General features: G+C 36.3%; 1 protein-coding gene across 2 annotated transcripts in view; it reads left to right on the top strand.

The window, feature by feature from the left end:
- The window catches only part of CNTN5 (contactin 5), a 1376886-nt gene that overhangs the window by 41902 nt on the left and 1313414 nt on the right, over nucleotides 1-21570 (top strand). The gene's annotated exons all lie outside the window — the stretch shown is intronic.

Raw genomic sequence — 21570 nt, forward strand, 5'->3', positions numbered from 1 at the left:
AAAAGCTAAAGCCTTCCTTAGAAGCCTGAGAAAAGGATGATTGGCTAAGGTGTCATCTCTGTCACTGAAATACAAGAATATACAAGGGACAGGAGTGACATGTTGGGAAATGCCACATACAAGAAGAAAGAGTGTCATAGGAACATAATGTATAGTAACAAGAAAAGAAAGTGTAAAGTGACAATTCAAAAGCTTTGAAATTCAACAAAACTTCCTTAGGTCACTTTTAGAAAAATATCTTAATTTTAACACTTCAATTTATGCCTCTCTAGTAGGGTACATCGTATTATCTACAATTACTTAATATAAGGTCTAGTTCTAATACTCTATGACTCATTAATTTTTAAAATATTTACACAATGACATTATCTACCAGTCTCCTACAAGGATGAAAAACAAGTCAACAAGAATTGTAATGTAATGTGTAAAAGCTACACTCTGAAAAGGTGTGCTTAGAACACAGTAGGATAAGGGAAATGGCCATTTTATTCATTCATTTGAGAAGAATCTATTTGTTCTGATGATCAAGTGCTTGATGAAACTAAGATACGAATTTGGGTCCCAGATGGTTTAGGGTTAGAGGATAAGCATCCAGGCAGCAGCTTGTTTGAAGGTATTAGAACATCAGGGGACACAGCCTATAAGTGACATTAGAAAACAGGGTGATTTGGGGCTGGCGCCGTGGTGCACTAGGTTAATCCTCAGCCTGCAGTGCCGGCATCCCATATGGGTGCCAGTTCTAATTCCCAGCTGCTCCTCTTCAGTCCAGTTCTCTGCTGTGGCCTAAGAAAGCAGTGAAGGATGGCCCAAGTGCTTGGGCCTCTGCAAATGCATGGGAGACCTGGCTCTTTGGATCAGCGCTTTGGATCAGCGTAGTTCCAGCTGTAGTGACCATTTGGGGGGTGAACCAACGGAAGGAAGACCTTTCTTTCTGTCTCTCTCTGTCTCTTTCTCTCTCTCTCTCTCTCTGTCACTGTGTATAACTCTACCTGTCAAATAAATTAATAAAATCTTTTTTTTAAAAAAGAAAACAGGGTGATTTGACAAAGGATGCAGGCAAGAGAGCAGATTGAGTCAGATTGAGTGAGACAGGAGAGAAAAGCAAGTTCTCAGATTCCTCAGGAAACCAGGTTCCATCTTGAAAACTATGAAATAATTTTGTGAAAATAAGCTACAGGGTTATTTTTGGCTGAAAGACCAATTCGGGTGTAGTAAATCAGACAGCTATGAAGATAAATTAGAGAATGCCATTAGACGTCCATACAAGATAAGGCAGAACATGTTACGACTGAGTGTATTTTAATTGGGTAAATAGAAAAACAAATTATAAAAAGGCAAAGGGTTTTAGATTTTAGAAGTGTCTATTTTAAAAACTCAGATTCCTCTAGTTGTAACCTTCAGTGCATGAAAGAGAAAAATCTCCCTTGACTATTTCTCAGGACTCTCTTCTTGGGTTCGCTAAGTTCTAGGAAGCTGTCCCTCAGTAGGCAGCAGCATCATTCATGGTACTTGGTAATGATTCATTGCTGGTCTAATTTGAAAGCAAAAATAGAAACCTGACATGATTGAGGGTTACTGCCAGATTTAGCTGAAAATCATCAGTGTGGAATCATTTGATAGAATACGGAGGTTTTCAGAGTTGATCCTCTAGAAAATGAAATTTGTTTGTTTTCCCAAATTGACTTTTAGATTATAAATATACTTCTCTTTTCTGGTCATTCCTTAACATGCTTAACCAATCTTGCTCTGAAATTTTCACTGGACCTGGCTGTCACTTAGAAATATATGAAGTATAGTAGCAACATGGGGCAGGTGAGGGTCACATGGTCCTCACATGGACTTCAAGGAAAAAAAAAAAAAGGAAATGTGATTGAAAAGAAGGTGTAAATCCAGGTCACATAAGTCCTACTTTACTTTTTCCTCTAAGTTGGCGGTGGAGTTACTAGATTTCTGGGTGCTCTAGCATCATCTGTGTGCTTGCATTCCTCATCTGCTGTATAATACACTCTGTCATTATGATTGCACTGTGCTGTGTACTAGAGTGCGAGTCAGTTCCTTTCACTGAAGCTTAGCCTCCTATTGAACAGATACTATAGAGTTTTACATATTCATCCTCAGCATCTTGGGAACTTAGTTAATATTTGGGTATTTAGTTAATATCAGCTACTTGGCAAGTATTAATTTTGGAATAGACAACTTGACTTTTGTTTAAAAAAGACATTTATTTATTTGAAAGGCAGAATTAGAAAGAGAGGGAGACATAGAGATTTTCCATCTGCTGGTTCACTCCTCAAATGGCTGCAATGACCAGGGTTGGGCCACATCAAAGCCAGGAACCTGGAGCTCCTGTCTGGTCTGGGCCCAACACTTGGGAAATCTACTGCTGCTTGTCCCAGGGCAGTAGCAGAGAGCTGGATCCGAAGTGGAGTAGCTGGGACAGGAATCTGCATCCATCCATTAGAGATGCTGCTGTCCCGGGCATCATCTTTATCCACTATACCACGATGCCAGCATCAGTTACTATTGTCAAAAGGAATGTAGATACTTTGAAAATGACCTGTTTCTTGTGCATACCAGTTTTTTATCAGTTAGCTTTATTGGTCTTCTAGGAATTACCCTACTAAACGTGTAAACCTCACAAAGCCGCCTTTGCTTCCGGCAGATCCCTGCTCACACCAAGGCTGCTCCATGTGGCAGTGCAACAGGGTTAAAGCAGAGCCCTCAGGCTTGCTTCCTGGCTTCAGCAGGGAAGGATTTAATTAGCTACTTAACTTGCTCAGGTATAGGGGACAGAGCTCCCTCTTCTGCTAATGAGGTCTGTGCTGCCAGCCATCCACACTGGTTTCTCTCTTCAGGCTGCCTCTCTGCTGCACGGCTGGTGAGCTGGCTTCCTGAACACCACTTAGTCCCCACTGTGTGAAAATGTCTCCGTCAAGAGCTACCCTGGCTGTGCCCTGGGCAGTCTCTTCCCATTATAACCTCAGACTGGTTGTAGCTCCAGAATCTAGCTCCTGTCAGTGACTTTTCTGCTTTGTTGCACGATGAATCTTCTCATCTTTCCTCTTGCCAAGGTCTCCTCCTTCCTACCCTCAAGGAAATCTGTGTGGAATAGGAGTTTTCATTTTGCTACTTAAATTTACTTTTTAAGAGTTTTATCTGTGCTCAGGAATGATGGTTTTTCCTCAGACTAATTTAAATTGGTTTATTTTTTAATGAAAATATAAACAATACAGAAAAGTAAGGAAAAGAAAAAAGTGAAGAAAAACAGCCTAAGACCCTAAAGTCGAATAGAGTCCAGTATTTCCATACATGAAAAAAAAATAGATGGGCCAAGGAATAGGAAAGTATGCTTTTATAATAAATGAGATCTTGATATGTATGTTGCAAATTGAGTAAAATAATTATTATGTTTATGTCCTTTATTATAGCCATGATATGATCTCCATGTTTTTAACTTTAATGCATTTCAAATACAAAGATAAAATTTTATCAACAATTTTAAAATATTTTATTCACACCAAATCTGGTGAACCTCATTCAGGTTTTATATGTACTGATGGATGTCAGGCTTTACTGTTAACTGGCTTACAGGATGTCAAAAAGACATTTCTGAGGTGATTAGAGCAATATAGGTAAAATCTAAGAAGATAAAAATGCAAACGTAGTACTACTGCTAATATAGAAATGGATTCTTGATCATGTAACTGGCTCAAAAATCTTATTAGAATGTAGATAATGATTTGGTAAGGCTCTGATGAGTCCTGGCCTTCTAAACACTCACAGGTGATGTTGATGTTACTGGTCTTAGACCACTTGTTAAGCAGCAAGACTTACTGTACACAACTATGTTACTAATCCCACAGGGTTCTATTTATGGTCTTAAATGCACATCATATATTATATTAATAAGAATGGAAACTGAATCCCAAGGAGCATAGATATGTACTGAAGGTAGATCCACTGTTTGGCTGAAAATAGGTGTTTTTATCTATGTCTATCTACAAACAGACATGTTTGTGTTTTTTTCCCACATTGCATAAAATCCCATGGCAATTCATTCTGAAAAGCTGATTGCTGAGAGTTATTAGGATTAAAATCTATAACAGTATTAAATTATGTATAAACTGAAAATGTCACGAGTCTGTTAAACTAGGACAAAGGAGTACATTGAAAGAAAAAAAACGCTTTATAAGAGAAATAGAACAGTCGATGGGTTCTGCACATAATATATGGATCAAGGAGACTTTTGAATTTCTTTGTGCTTTTATAAATATTGCAATAAAATATGAAATTAGCAAATCTAGAATATATCTCACCTTAAATTGAATATCAAAGAAATTTATATCTAATATGTAATGCACAAATATCACATGCATATACTTGCCCTATAAACTGTTTTTTTAATTTTTATTTTTAGTCTTAAAAATCTATTTATGAAATCATTTCCCTTTATTATGTACACACTTTTGCATTGAAGAAATTCTTAATACTTCTAAATACTGTCCTAAATATTGAATTTTCTGTGACTGATTTTTACACAGATAAAAAAGATAACTTCCTTGAAAAAAGTGGTCAGCATTGGCATAAGAAGAAATAAGAAATCTGAATACTCTAGTATTTTAAAGGAACCAAATTTGCGAACAAAAGCCTTTCCATAAAGATAATTTTATACTAAAATGGTCTCACTGGTGAATGTTCTAAAACATATAAGGAAGGAATTATATAACCCAACAAACTCTTTCTGTACACATTTAAAATCAGAACAATTCACTATCAAATTCTTGGAGGTCACAGGGAGAGATGCCGAAGGATCTCTCAGGATGATGGAAATAACTGAGTCATTTTTGAAAGGATATATAGTTGTTTTCTAGTTGCTCATCAACAGTCAGGGTGAGGGCTGATCAAGTCACCGTTTCTCATAGTGTTCATTTCACTTTAACAGGTTTCCTTTTTGGTACTCAGTTAGTTGTCACCTATAAAGGGAAAGGAGTGGTATTTGTCCCTTTGGGATTGGCTTATTTCACTCAGCATAGTATTTTCCAAATTCCTAACAGGGATCACTTTTCAGTTAAAATTTAAACACCTAAGAATAATTGTGTGTTACAGAGTTCAACAAATGGTACTGGAACAAAACAAAATACTAAAATGGATAAAGTATTACATTGTACATCAACCATCAGGACAAGAGCTGATCAAGTCACTGTTTCTCATAGTGTCCATTTCACTTCAACAAGTTTCCCCTTTGGTGCTCAGTTAGTTGTCGCCGATCAGGGAGAACATATGATATTTGTCCCTTTAGGACTGGCTTAATTCACTCAGCATGATGTTTTCCAAATTCCTCCATCTTGTTGCAAATGACCGGGTTTTGTTGTTTTTGACTGCTGTATAGTATTCTATAGAGTACATGTCCCATAATTTCTTTATCCAGTCTACTGTTGATGGGCATTTGGGTTGGTTCCAGGTCTTAGCTATTGTGAATTGAGCTGCAATAAACATTAATGTGCAGACAGCTTGTTTGTTTGCCAATTTAATTTCCTTTGGGTAAATTCCAAGGAGTGGGATGGCTGGGTTGAATGGTAGGGTTATCTTCAGGTTTCTGAGGAATCTCCAGACTGACTTCCATAGTGGCTTAGCAAGTTTGCATTCCCACCAACAGTGGGTTAGTGTCCCTTTTTCCCCACATCCTCTCCAGCATCTATTGTTGGTAGATTTCTGAATGTGAGCCATTCTCACGGGGGTGAGGTGAAACCTCATTGTGGTTTTGATTTGCATTTCCCTGATTGCTAGTGATCTTGAACATGTTTTCATGTGTCTGGTGGCCATTTGGATTTCCTCTTTTGAAAAATGTCTATTGAGGTCCTTGGTCCATCTCTTAAGTGGGTTGTTTGTTTTGATGTTGTGGAGTTTCTTGATTTCTTTGTAGATTCTGGTGAGTAAGAGAGGGAAGAGATGTGCAATTCGGGAAATGCTCAAGCTGACTTACCTCAAACAGTAGAGTTAGAAACATACCAGGGGATTCCAATTCAATCCCATCAAGGTGGCATGTACCACTGCCATCTCACTAGTCCCAGTGATCAATTTCTGTTCACAATTGATCATAATGATAGGACTAAGAACCAAAGGGATCACATAAACAAGACTAGTGTCTGCAAATACTAGCTGATAGAATCAAAAAGGGAGAGAATGATCCAACATGGGAAGTGAGATACACAGCAGACCCATAGAATGGCATATGTCCTAAACAGCACTCTGGCCTCAGAATCAGCCCTTAAGGCAAGCGGATCTGGCTGAAATGCCCATGAGAGTATTTCAGGCCTGGAAAGCCAAGACACTCTGGGGAAAAAAAAAAAAAAAACCTAAATGAAAGATCTCCACGAGTGAGATCCCAGTGGAAAGAATGGGTCATCAAAGAAGGAGGTACCTTTCTCTGAAGGGAGGAGAGAACTTCCACTTTGACTACGACCTTGTCTAAACATGATCAGAGTCAGTGAACTCAAAAGGCTTCCATAGCCTTGGCAGCTCATGACAAGAGCCTAGGGTGATTACTGATGCCATAAACAAGAGTGTCAATTTGTTAAGTCAACAACAGGAGTCACTGTGCACTTACTCCTCATGTAGGATCTTTGTCCTTAGTGTGCTGTACATTGAGATTTAATGCTATAACTAGTACTCAAACAGTATTTTTCACTTTATGTTTCTGTGTGGGAGCAAACTGTTGAAATCTTTACTTAATGTATGCTAAACTGATCTTCTGTATATAAAGAGAATTGAAAATGAATCTTGATGTGAATGGAAGGGGAGAGGGAGTGGGAAAGGGGAGGGTTGCGGGTGGGAGGGACGTTATGGGGGAGAAGCCATTGTAATTCATAAGCTGTACTTTGGAAATGTATATTCATTGAATAAAAGTTAAAAAAAAAGAAAGGATATATAGTTGTTTTCTAGAATTCAATAATTCGTTCATTTGCCAAACAGACTTTCCTTAAATTTGTAATAATTTGTTTAAGAATTTGAATTTTTCCTTAAGTGTTGATTTTTCCAGAGTGGAAAAAAATTCATATTGCTGATTACCACATGCTTATTGCATCTTTTTGAATTAAAGTATGATGTCACTTTTAAATGTTTAGTTTCACCATGTAGCTTGTTTTGTAATTTATTTCATTTAGTCTGAAAGGCAGACAGAGATAGAATCAGCCATCTGCTTGTTCTCTCCCCCAAAGGCCTGCAACAGGAAGGGCTGAGCCAATGTGAAGCCAGGAGCCTGGAATTCAGTCCAGCTCTCTCAGTGTGCGTGGTAGAGACTCAAGTGCTTGAGCCATCACTTGGTGTCTCCCATGGTTTGTATCTGCAGGAAGCTGATTCTGAATTGATGTTCCTAGGACTTGAACTGGGCACTCTGGATTGGATGTGGGCATTCCAAGGAGTGACTTGACTGCTGTGCCAAATGCCCACCCACACCCCATCATGTAGCTTTTATAAAGTGCCCAGAATAATCTTCAGAGACTAGTACATTTTGTGTAATTTTATATTTAATAATTATTTGAAAGGCAGAGAAAGAGAGATTCATCTTCCATCTGCTGGTTCAGTTCTCAAATGCCTGGCTGTCTCCCAGGTGTATGAGTAGGAAGCTGGATCAGAGTGGAAGTGGGACTCCATCCCAGGAACACCAATATAGGATGAAAGCACTTCAAGTAGTGGCTTAACCTGCTGCACCACAGTGTCTGTCCCCATGCAGGAATTTTAAAATTTTGATGACAATGCAGTTCACCTAAATATGCCATTTTTGAATGTCTGCTATGTGCCAGGAAAGGTTTAATGGTTTAAAAGAAAGAAAGAAAAAGGCATGTACTTAAAGACACAAGGTTCTTATAGTGGAACACGTCCCAGCCAATTAGCAGGGTGCTGTTTTTGGACTAAAATAATTAGGGATGATCTAAAAGATAGGCAACGATGTAGTCTTTTTGCTTTGCTGTATAGCCTGATGTATACATCAAAAGTAAGAACCAGACTACTTCTCTGTGCTCAAGAAAGATACTCATCTGTAAACAGAAAAAATGTTTAGAATTTGTTATAGATTCTGCATTTTCATGAATTATTTATTGCTTTTACAGCATCTCTAGCAACATATCAATAAACTTCAGAGATTGGTTTTAAGTTTCTCCAATAACATGGAAAATCATATTTTGTTCCTGCAAAGAAAGTAATAAAATTATTTTAAATTAGTATATGAAATGCTTATATGTCAATATGATTTTTCTATTTTTTAATGTATAGGCCTAATAGAAAATAATACTATTTTAGTATCAATAAATGGAAAAATTCAGCAGTACTTGTACAATAGCTGAAAGTGTAGTTAGCTTGAAATACATATTAAACAACTGACTGAAATACAAATTATAGAAACATTATCTTAGATCTGTTTTACATAAAAGTAGGCTTGTATTTGATTAATCATCGCCTAAACTTTGAAATAAATTTGATAAAGGTAATCAAAAGAAATGTAAGATTAGAAGCACCATTTCAACCTGAAGCTAGCTCAAAGCTATGAAAATATAAAAGAAAAATTGAGAAAATATTCCTTCTCCCATTACCAGTGAAACCTTTCTTGTTTTATATCCTCTATAAATATTACTTATTTAGCATCTTTAATGCCTTCTTTCTATTTAATATATACTGACAGCCATTAAGGAGATTATCATAAAATAACATATGATCAGAAAGTAAAATTCTAGCTTAAGAATGACAGTGTATTGTGGTAGAATCAGTTTGTTATTAGTTCTATAATTTAGGACTTATGTTACATGCATGAAATTTTCCTTCAAGAGTATACTATATTTTTAAAAAAATGAAATAGATGGCAATCATTAATAAGAACTTGGTTTCAGCAAAAATAGAAACTCTTCAAATGAAAAACTCTTCAAATGAAATGGCATTTAAAGATATAACATTTGGTGAAATATTACTACTTCATGCTTGTCTTCACTTTTGCATCATGTCATTTGTTCCAAATAAGAAGTGTGGTGTTTGATAATCTGATGCATGTATTTAGTGTGCATTAATCAAATGTAGCTAGGTAACATATCCGTGTACTTGAACATTTTCCAGGCCGGCACCGTGGCTCACTAGGCTAATCCTCCGCCTAGCGGCGCCGGCACACCGGGTTCTAGTCCTGGTCGGGGCGCCGGATTCTGTCCCGGTTGCCCCTCTTCCAGGCCAGCTCTCTGCTATGGCCAGGGAGTGCAGTGGAGGATGGCCCAGGTGCTTGGGCCCTGCGCCCCATGGGAGACCAGGAAAAGCACCTGGCTCCTGGCTCCTGCCATCGGATCACCGCGGCGCGCCGGCCGCGGCGGCCATTGGAGGGTGAACCAACGGCAAAAGGAAGACCTTTCTCTCTGTCTCTCTCTCTCACTGTCCACTCTGCCTGTCAAAATAAAATATAAAAATAAAAAAAAAAGAAGTGTGGTGTTTGATAATCTGATGCATGTATTTAGTGTGCATTAATCAAATGTAGCTAGGTAACATATCCGTGTACTTGAACATTTTCCTAAAATCTTTGTTGATAACTGTCCATAAATATAAAATACAGTGTGATATTTCAATAAAAGTATGCAAAGTTACTGAACAAATTAGGGTAATTGATTTTTCAGTTCCTTGTTGTGACTTTACATTTGATATATCAAGTTCCTCTCTTCCATTTATTCATATGATTTATGAGTTTGCTTTGAACTATAGCACCCCACTGTGCCGTGGCTCACCAGAACTTACACCTTGTACCTGACTGCTTTATTACCCTTTATCCAACCTCACCATACCACTCTGCCCCCACCTTTCCCAACCCCTAGTCATTACTAGACTTTTTATTGTTAAGTTCCTCCATATGACAGAAAAAGTGTGATATTTGTCTTTCTAAATATGACATGTTCCACTTAACATGATATTTGGTGTATTTACTTTTGAGGAGAAATTTCACATTGGTGGGAGACATACACACTTAACATTCCCAAATAAACAAACTTAAAGGTTATTAAGTGTTCAAAACAATTGCAATGTTGAAATTTCAGGTGATGAGCTTAGTGTTTCCAAATTCCCATTTAAATTTTTTTTAAAGATTCATTTTTTTATTTATTTGAAAGTCAGAGTTACACAGAGAAGAGAAGTAGAGCGAGAGAGAGAGAGAGATCTTCCATCCATTGGTTCACTCCCCAATTGGCCGCAATGGCCAGAGATGAGCCGATCCAAAGCCAGGAGCCAGGAGCTTCTTCCTGGTCTCCCACATGGGTGCAGAGGCCCAAGGACTTGGGCCATCTTCTATTGCTATCCCAGGACATAGCAGAGAGCTGGATCGGAAGAGGAGCAGCTGGGTCTTGAAGCAGTACCCATATGGGATGCTGGCACTTCAGGCCAAGGCCTTAACCCACTGCGCCACAGCGCCTGCCCCATTTAAATTTTTTTCTTTAATTAAAAGTGACCTTCTGTAGATACATGGAAAAACATAAATTGGCTTTATATGTTTGCTGTATTATGACATACTACTTGTGAAAGCTTTTCTGATATTTTCCACGATACATGCAGCATCTAATTTTCTTTGTTATTTTGAAATTCAGTCTTATTTGTGTGAAGTTCTTCAAAGTATGCATACAAGATTAGTGGAAGGAGGAGTTGGGCATAAAGGCACCAGGAGAAATGGTTCTGTATTTTCCAGTTTATGAAAACAGTAGCCCAATTGTGTATTTCTGTTTCTTTAAGTTGTCTGTATTTTTTTGTCCTCTCAAAGGATTGCTTATTTTATTATTTTCCAGCTTCCAACTGAACGAATCATACATTTTTTACACATGTTACCAATTAGAATTGAATAGCTGTATGACTGTTGTAGCCCTGTGTGCAATTTGTTTTCCTTTGTTACTCAGGAGACAGGATAAGCTGTGCTAGCATATTGCATTTCATGAAACTAAGTGATGGTATTGAGTTGATGTGCTCTCCTGCAGCACACCTAAGCCTCAACTTCAGGTATTTTGGGGAAGCCATTTGGGATATGTTGCTGCACTGACATTGTTACAGAATAGAAGGTTTAACAAATAATCAAAATTTAAAATAAAAGTTATGTGATACATTGTTCCAGGGACAGAAAAAATTAACAAACACAGTGCTACTGGCATTTCTGTAATAATGGGATGATGAATTCTTTGCACATTGAGCTTAGCATATTTAATATCACCACTGAAAACAAATAATTACATATGAGGATAGTCTTCACACATTCAACACCATTCTATGTATTCTAGATAAAATTTGTATATTATTTAGCTTAATGATCCTTAGCCAATAACATTTAAAATAGCTGAGATTTCTTTCCAAGGGAGAAAATGACCACATTCTTATTAGTAATTTTGTTTGTACATGGCCACAGTGGAACTGTAGCACTGAGCCTCATCAGGATCACCCCCATGGCTTTCTCTTCCCCTTTAGTAAACCTTTGGTGGAAAGTATGTCCTGGAGATATTTTCCTGTCATTGCTAGCATCATCATTAAATTTTAATTCAATTATCAATTACCACTGTTTAAAAAGTAATCATTACTTCTGAAAATGAACTAAATGGGCATTATATTGTTTCTATTTCCTTTTTCTTATCAGCTTTGTGATTCCTAGTTAGTGACTATTTCTGTTTAAAAGTTTTTGTTCTTACATGGGAAAGGGAATTGTGAATGAGTAAACTTAGAATTTTATCCAATAGTCAGACTAGTACCTCAATAAAGAAATGTTGAATGGATATTTACTGTGGATTAACAAAAATCGATGTGCTTATAAACTTTGGTAAACAGACTCCCTTCAAAGACACCTTTGTGTGAATTTATATTTGAGGAACATTTATGGAATATATTCAGCTAGGAGAAAGATATGAAGGACAGATTCTGAAGATTCAGTGAGAGAGTAGAAAATTACCAACAAGGAGGAAAGATTATATTAGGACTTCCCAAGAGCTTTTCCAGCTCTGTGTAGATAAACAACCCAGTAAATCCATGAAGAAGGTGAATGTTTGCAGTATGCACTACGAAATTTTAGGTTCTACAGTTGGAAAAAATGAAGTGGCATATAATGACCATGTTATCTGTTTCAAGAATCACCATGCACTGTTAGCCAATTCATGTGCATCTATGAGGCCCAAAGTGCAGAGAGTCTGAAACCAGTGGTCTTGCAAATTCTAGAATGTGTGTTCATGCAAACCATGTGAGCTCACAGTGTAACTGGAGGACAAGTACAGAATACAAGTATTTTGTGATGTATTCATTGCCTATATTTCTAAGTTAATTTATGAGCCTTTTCCTCCTTGAAGTTTATCCTCCAGCCAAATCAAATTAACTTTAGGTTCTTGACAGTGTTATACTCTTTCACAGTTCCTTGCTGCTGTACATCCTATCCTTTTTCACTATAAAGTCCTTAATCACCCTTGTCAACCTGGTGAACTCCCAGTCATCTTCTAAGGCATAGCTCAGTCTCCTACTGTCCAACATAGATCAGCTTATTGTCCCTTTTCCACCACTATTACCCTTTGCACAATGTGTATTCCAGCCTATGCAGAAATAAAGATTACCTGTATTTGTATTTGTTTACTCTTCTAACCTTGAACTGTAGCTGGGGCTCAAACAGGGAACTATTAAGCTTGATATCTCACATATATATAGCAATGGACCTGAGACATAATAGAAGCTCAGCAAATGCAAACAGAATTATTTCACTTTGTAACAATGGCTAGGCAGTAAAATATTTATCATGTATTAAGTCCATCGGTGCTGTGAAAATTCATAGAAAAAGGAGAAAAGTGGAAGCAGTTGCATTTAGCATAAGAGTATACTGGAGATGGGGTTTAAGTTATGTCTTAAATATATTAAGAATTTGATTGGGCTTAGAGGAAAACAGGTCCATCAAGGCAAAGGGAACCAGATGACACTGGAGGAATCTGAGTACTCTATCAGACCTTTCTTCTGTTTTGATGTTGCTGTCAGCATTTACTACAAATGGCTCAGGGAAAGGTTTGAAAGCTGAGGTTTGGATGTGGCATCAGTTTCTGAGGTTTATTTCATCTTCCACTCAAAGAATGAGAACCTGGTTCTCAGGTTAAGCCTTTTCAAGGTAGAGAGATTTCTACTGCAGGTCAGTGCATCAGTTCTAGCTATGACCTATTAGCGGGACACAAGGAGCAGATTCCCTTGTTTTTCTCAGCTTAAGAAACTTTTATTTCTAAGTATGTAGAAATTGCAGATTTTCCTCAACAGAATCCCCTAATTGGCCAAGCTAAGGCACAGATACTATAGATTTGGGAAAATGGACACCATAACTGAAGAATATTGTGGTGTGGAAGAAATCTGTAAGGAAGGAAGGGAGGGAAGAATAGCAACTGAACAGGCAACTTGTAATTTCTGACACATGTTTTGAGAAACATTGAAAATATGTTGGCATAAGTGTGATGAAAACATGTTAGGTGATAATGTGAGCTTGATGCAAGAGGTAATAAGGCACTGAATGTTTCAGATTACGTGCATAACATATATTGGAGCAAAAGCTTTTCTTTGGGGACAGCTGCATTAGTCCTTTTTAAGACTTGCTACAATTTTTTATCACCTATTAAGAAATCAGTTTTCTTTTTTGGAAGAACAAATATATTGTGGTCATGAAACTGTGAAGTATGTGTTAAATGAAATTTTTACTTTCCAAATGCATGTGAAGTCCTCTGAAATATAAATTCATGTAATAGCTTCTAAATATTTGTGAACAAAACAGTTCATTAGATTTAGCTTTTTTCAATTAATCAGACATATGTTGTTCTTCATTTCTTAATAAAATGGAAAGGCTAACTTTTCAAAGAAATAAATCTTCTTGTACTCTTTTCAATATAATTAGTGCTTTTTATGGAGTCGAAAACTTCAGAATTAACTGTGAAGCTATCACACCATTAATTTAACAAAAAATATCCTTACTTCAATAACCATAAAGCATCGACAGATGTATAAAAAGGTTTCTCAGCTTCATTCACTCAAACACACAAACTTTAATCAAATGTTATGTATTATCCCCAGAAACTTAGTTTGATTCATATTCCTTTTCTCAATTAGTGTTTAACTTGACAGAAAAACTAATCATGGCATGCATTTCTCAGAAGTTTCAATCAGCGTATCTCAACAATGATCTCAGGGTGACATCATAACTTCTTATTGATCCTTCTAACACCAACAAATTGAAATAAACCACTATAAGGTTATGCATAGGTATTCTTGGTCTATTGCCACTTGCTTTTGAATTATCACAGTTTAATAAATCATGCTCCCTTAAACATTAATTCTATCTTAACAAAAAGTCAATAAACATAAAACCGTATTAACGCATAGAGCTTAATGTAAAAATAAGCACATTCTTTCACTAGGTTAGCAGAACACTGAGTTCCCTTACTCTCAGTTTTTAAGAAGAGATTTCAAAAATATAGCAAGCTAAAAATAACAGTTGCCATCTTCTCCAATGAATGCATTTTTTAACTAATATTTGTAATATTTATACTAAAATTAAATTCATAGATGATACAATCTATTTTTCTACATAATTTTTATTTTTTAAAATTATATATTTTAGTTTTATTTGCAGCAGAGAGTGAAAATCTTCTAGACAGGACTGGGCCATCCCAAAGCAGGAGCCTGGAATTCAATTTGGGTTTCCAAATTTAGTCTGGATCTCCAACATGGGTGGTATGGACTCAATTAATTGATTGATCACTTGCTGCCTGCCAGGGTGTACGTTAGCAAGAAGTTGCATCAGAAGCAGAGCCAGAACTCGAACATGGTACTCTGATATGGGATGTGGGCTTCCCATGAAGCATCTTAACTAGTCTGCCAAATATCCCCACAACAATTTTTAAAAAGAAATGTGATGAAATAATTATAACATCATGGAGAAAAAATAGTTGCAGTTCTACACATATGTTTCAATCTGTAAGTTTTCATCATGTCTCCAGAACATATTGTAATAGAACTTGATGTTTGCTACTACCTGCAAAATCACCACAGGTGCTACACTGCTAATGCCTAATGATCCTTACCTCTAATATCCCTAAAAAGCAAATATTCAAAATGTGCCTTCAGAGAGAACACTGCCCTGGATAGAGACCCTTTTCTTTCCAACACAACGAATGTGTAAACAGCAAAAAAATTAATAGCAGACAATCTTTGAATTAAATTTCTCACTCTGGATCTGGAGTTAAGGATTTATGGCTTATTTAATTTTCTAAGAAATAAAAGACACACTTGCAAATATTTTTCCAAAAGGGATAGGATAGGAGAGGTATATTTTTAAAATTTATTTTATGAGAAAAAATGGAAAATTTATCTGAACTATAGCAGCTATTGTATCTGTTTTACGACAATGTTCAAGAAGAGTTTTTAATAAAATGAGAAATATCAATGATGAAACAAGTGAGAAAAACAGTAAGAATATGACATGGTGTATGTAGTTTGATTTCACATGAGTAAAAAACACAAATGGAGAGTAATACATCAAAATATTAACAATGGTTAATTCATAAAATAATGAGCCTCTTGTCCACCAGCCACAGCAGGAGGTACTGAGGTTATTGTGATAAGTAAGACTCTTGGGTGGCAGATAAACACAGAGACAATTGAAGTCTGCAGGGAAAGTAGAGGGGCTCCTAATATTCACAGCTCTACTGTGGCATTTTCCAAACTGCGTGTTTGTTGTAGGTGATTGTGTACAAACCCTTTCCTCATACTCGTTGATTTCCTTTAGGGCTAGAGGATACCTATGGTCTTTCCAGTAATAAGTGTGGTCCCCCTGCATAAAGTAACTGCTCCATAAACATTAACAGGAGTGAATTCAATTCAGTGCAAGCAGTGCGTTTTAAAATGCATTACAGTTATGTCTGTTACCTAAGGCTGCAGAATAACAAGGGCCTTTTCAGTTGAAAAAAGAAAATGGAATGGGGAATCATGCTTTTTGTAAGACTGACTCTTCCTCACCATCCAACTTCGTGTTTGCGACCTACCCAGTCACACAAAACCCCATATTTAAAAGGGCCAAATACATGGTTCATGCTACATGGTCACCGTCTTGAAAACCTCACTAAGTTTTGCTCTCTTAGTCTTGAGTTTTCTTCTTGGACTAGATTCCACAAATTATATACTAGCCTGTTCATGATACTTTTCTTTTGCCCCAAATCACATGAAAGATTTGAATAGCCTTTTTGGAGGAGAGTTGCTAAATAATCAACCTTTGCTTTGGGGTCTACTACTTTCCCTCTTTCAGAGACCTTCCCCAAACGGTCACACACAGGTGCTTCATGTTGGGTCTTACTGTCTGCTCTCTATGTTCTCATAGTGCATTTTGCATTACTTTGCATCCTGAGTCATGTGTCCTTATCCAGATCCTTGTGGCAGTAATGGGGTGTCTCAGCATGCAATCATTGCTCTTCCAATGATATGGCCCCACTGGGAAACCAGTGCTTTAAAATCTATGTATATGTCTTTTTAAGAAGTTATTCCTCTGGCTTTGAGATCAAGGTTGAGAGCCTAAGGGCAAATGAAAGCTTGAGAGTTTTTTTCCCTGTCATATGATGAAAAGAAACTGTGACTCTAGGGGAAGTTTGCTAACTGTATCAGAAAGTGCACCTTCTAGTGGAAGTTCACCAAAAGGCATTTAAATATAGGAGCTGAGAGGAGCATGACAACAGTAGCTAGAGACACATGAGAAATGAGCCATCCTCAATGGATCAGTGGCAAATGTATACGTTATGTACCAACGGTACTTTGAAACAACCCAGAAGTGTCTATACCCCAAGGTGTCAAAGAAAGAGGACTACAGGGGAAGACAAAAAAGCAACATGTTTCAGGAAAGAAAAGGAGGAGGAGGAACCAGAGGAAAGCCCAGAATTTAGCCACATGTTTCCATGCAAGATGTTTATTATTATTATTTTTTATCTTTTTATTTTTATTTTTTATTTATTTATTTTTTGACAGACAGAGTGGACAGTGAGAGAGAGAGAGACAGAGAGAAAGGTCTTCCTTTGCTGTTGGTTCACCCTCCAATGGCCGCCGCGGCCGGTGCGTTGCAGCCAGCGCATTGCGCTGATCTGAAGCCAGGAGCCAGGTGTTTATTATTTTTAAAGTTATTCATGTATGCTAGGAAAAAAGTCGTTATCAACTTGCTATTCAATTTCAATTTCAGAGCTTAAAATGAATGCACAAAAGAACTATATTTTGCAATATTAGTCTCTTAGTTGGGCATCAGTAGAGATAACAGAAAATAAGAATTCTGTTACTGTATTTGGTTAAGGACGTAATTATTAATAACCTGATTTGAAAATTGAATCTAACCTATTACACTTAAAAGGAATAAGATATGTGTTTAAAATCTAGTTTAAGTCATTAAAGATTCTGTAAAATCTATACAATATTTGTCTATTCATGATAGAAAACTGAAGTTATGTTTAACACTGCAGGTCTTTTGTCTTAAATCAAATTTCAATGATTCCATTGTAAAGCTACTGTAATTTTTATCTCTAACATACATCATATTAACAATAATATATTATAGCAAATAAGCTGCCAGCTTTAATTAGTAATGTGCAAATCTTATTAATAACTTTAGTTATTATTACCTGACAAATATTTTACATTGATCATCAAAAATAATAAAGCATTGATAGATAAACTCACTTGGCTTCATTGAACTGTTTAATCCTATAACATAAGCACTGTTGCAGTACTCATTGATTAGATGACGATATGCAGGCAGAGAACATTTCCATGACTTGCCAGGAGATTCATGGCTAATAAATGATGAAGCCAAAACACAGTCCCAAACACTAGGGATCATTGCATGCTTTTTAATTATTTGACTATATATTGTTGCTGCAGAACATTTAACATTTAAAAAAATGAAAAGAGCTAATGGTGATCATTACCCTATTATCAATAGCTGTATTCTGGTCATTTTAGAATAGAGTCTTTAGGCATATTTTAAAATTACAGTTTAGATAAAGAGTAAATCTCTAAACAACCCAAGTTCAAGTATACATACTATTATTTTTCCTTAAGATGAGCATTTAAATTTTAAATATTAGTTTCTTTTTTTAAGATTTATCTATTTATTTGAGAGGCAGAGTTTCAGAGTCAAAAGCAAAGAGAGAGAGAGAGAGAGAGAGAGAGAGAGAGAGAGATTGATCTTCATTCTGCTTGTTCACTCCCCAGAGCTGAGCTGATCTGATGCCAGGAGTCAGGAGCTTCTTCCAGGTCTTCCACATGCATGGAGGGGTCCAAGGAGTTGGACCATCTTCTTCTTTTCCAGGCACATTAGCAGGGAGCTGCATTAGAAGTGGAACAGCTGGGACTAGAACCAGCACCCACATGGAATGCTGCCACTGCAGGCAGCAGCTTTGCCCACTACACCACAGCACTGGTGGCTTAAATCTTAGTTTTTATAAATGAGTAGAAATCAGGTTGGAAAGCCAGGACCTATCTGGGCCAGTTTGACATGTGGCACAAAAATGTTGGCATGATAGGCTTCCTAGGTGTTTGGTAATGATTCAATGCCTGATTTCCAATGAAGTTTCTGTATGTAAATATTCAGGGAATAGAAGAATGTTAGTACTGTGTATTTGGAATATGCCTCAGGTGATACACCAATTTTTTAAGACATCCTGATTATTTCATGGGAACCTAATACTCTGGGAGAGAAAAAGTATTCAACACATTTTTAACCATGATAATTATTTTTTTAGTTAATAGTAGAAGACTGGGCCAGCCCATTGCCACAAATACTTTTCACATTTGTATGTCACTATTTCCAATTATGGGTTATTTATCCATATCAAGAATCACCACCTTCCCTTTAAAATATAAATGTAATTTTCTATTTATATGGGGTAGCCTATTACACAGTAAAACCAGACCAGGAGCTCTAGGAAGTTAGTGTATGCTTGTTATGGCTTATAGATCAGAAGTTGAGAAGAAACCCAGAAAGAGAAAGCAAATGGTTTATCACATTTCACAGTTTCCACAGCACTAACTCTGCTCACAGCTGCAAGTTACATTCATGACTTATTATTAATTAATGTCAGTCCAGTGAAAGAACTGATAAAGTTCCAAAAATATTTCCATATTAGATTTTTTTTCTGGGAAAACCAAGTGATAAATATAGCCAAAGAAACAATATCAAGAAAACAAAGCCCACATATCCCATTCTTCTATGTATGTATGTTGTGAAATATCTGTATTTAAAAAAAGATACAGATTGAAAAATGCACCAGAGGTGATTTCTGATATATTCTGCTGACCAGAGAAAAGCTCTAAGTTCCTAAAAGATTCTTGACTTTACAGGAAACAGAGGAAATGAAACTGAAAAGGCTTAATACAAAGGAAGTGATAAGGATGTGACATTTGTGTATTGTACATGAGGCTACCTATCTATTCTGAAGGCTTTATAGACTAGCCAAATAATTCCTCAAATTTGGAGACTGTTGTTCCATTTGCTGCATAGAAATTCTAACTTGAGGAACTAGAAAAATTGCGTAACTTGGATTTAAGTAGACCTGGATTTGATTACTGGCTCGACTTTTGAATTTATTTAAGAAAACAGAATCTGTGTCTAATAGTTCCTCGGTGCCAATTTAATACTGAGATCCAATGGACTTGAAAGGAACAAGGAACCAAGACAAACCCAGAAATTCAGAGTGCAAAGCTTTTACCACAGAAAGGCTGCAGAGTTAGAAGAACAAAGAGTGTTACAGAGCCTAAGAGTAGGGGCACCCAGTGGAAATTGAAACAGTAGTGAGGCTGCTTTTTAGGGGCTGCACCCACCAATGGAGATATTGTTTTGGGGTGCAGAAATCAGAGGAGAGGTTTATCACCTGCTGGAGACAGCGCTCAGTGCACAGGAGCAACTTACCTTGGCTTTCCCTTTTGTCATTCTGCCATCTCCTGCCAGGTATGTGAGTGCCTAAAAGCTCGTGGGAACAGAGCTGGTACAAGTTGGTTTGCAGTGATCACCCCTGTGTGATACAGAGCAGGGGAAAAACATAGAATGCTTTTGAGAAGCAAAAGCAAATGACTGATATGACCAGCTTGATGACTTTCAACAGTCCATATACCTAAATTTCAATTTATTTTTCTCTAAGATTAGAGTAATGCAGTCCCAAACAAAACACTTTTATTGTGGTAAAATAGCACGTTAAGGTGTAGTGTGTTCAGAAGAAATAATGTCTCAGTAATAATTTTTCTTCCCCAATTTCATCAATGCAAACTGAAGCAAATTAATAAGAAAAGGTTTATGTGTTTAACAGAGTGACTTATTTAAAAACCATAACCTTTGCATGACTTCTTCAATATTTGATGTGCAATTTCTAAAAGTAATATCAGTATGACTAATTTTAGAGATAATCTTAGAAAAGTTAATGGATAGTTCACTTCAGATTAGAATCATTCACTATCTAATAAGTAATTGAAAAATATACTGGCACTTGAAAGCAGTGGGAAGATTTGGCACCAAAGAAGTCTTTTTCTCCTAAATTTCTGAATTAATATAAGACAACTATAATAAGTACATCTTTTGCATAGACAAAAACTTAATTTCTTATGTTTATGAATACATGTCATCAAAATATTTTCAGCTTTTAAACTATTAAATTTATTTTGATTAATTCAACATATAGAAAATTCCTTTTAAATTTCCAGCAAATTGCTCATTGGGTCAACATTTACATTGAAAAATTAGAATCATTCTGAATCTCCATCAATTTAGAAACTAAATATAATTCATTTAAACTATGGAATACCACAAATTCATTAAAATTATGATTCTGATCATTTACAAATATTGAAATTTGCATGTGATCTATTATTGAATAAATAAGAGGATTATGAAAGTATATGCCGTCATTTTCTTGTGTATGTGTTTATGTGCAGAAAAATAAATTTATACAATTTAATTATCACTTTCTCTGGGCTGTGTTATTATAGGCTGTTTCAACTTAATCCTTTGTAAGGATTTATAAATTGTATCTGTAAAGAATGTTTGTAACTAACATTTTCCAAATAAATGATGGCTTTTACTTTCTTTGTTTTATATTTACCATGTTACAGATATATACAGGAGCCAATTGGATTTAGTGCTTCCACATAATGTTTACTGCTGAACTTAGTTTTATCAGGACATATTAAAAATAAAATAGTAAACTTCAGACCTTAAGAAAGACATCCCCTTCCTATCCGGGTGCAAGACACTATACATAAGTGTCCAGAGGACAGGGAAGAAAGCATAAAGCAGACCTCAACAGATACTGTCTGGGTATCATGAACATGTATTGCTGTTGATTTTATTTTCTCTTTGTTTATTTCTTGTTTGCATTGTAAATATTTTTCTGTTCAGTTAATATATAACCAGCTGTTGTCTGTTAAGATTAAATGTGACTTATATTGAGATGGCAAAAGAATAAGCTAAATTTAGAGTTCAGGATGTCAGAAAAATAATCCAATGGGCACATGGAGCTGACATATATGAAAAAGGCAATGTCAAATGAG

The sequence above is a fragment of the Oryctolagus cuniculus genome, chromosome 1 (genome assembly GCF_051225735.1).
Source record: "Oryctolagus cuniculus isolate XC-2025 breed Fujian yellow rabbit chromosome 1, ASM5122573v1, whole genome shotgun sequence".
Classification (NCBI taxonomy): domain Eukaryota; kingdom Metazoa; phylum Chordata; class Mammalia; order Lagomorpha; family Leporidae; genus Oryctolagus; species Oryctolagus cuniculus.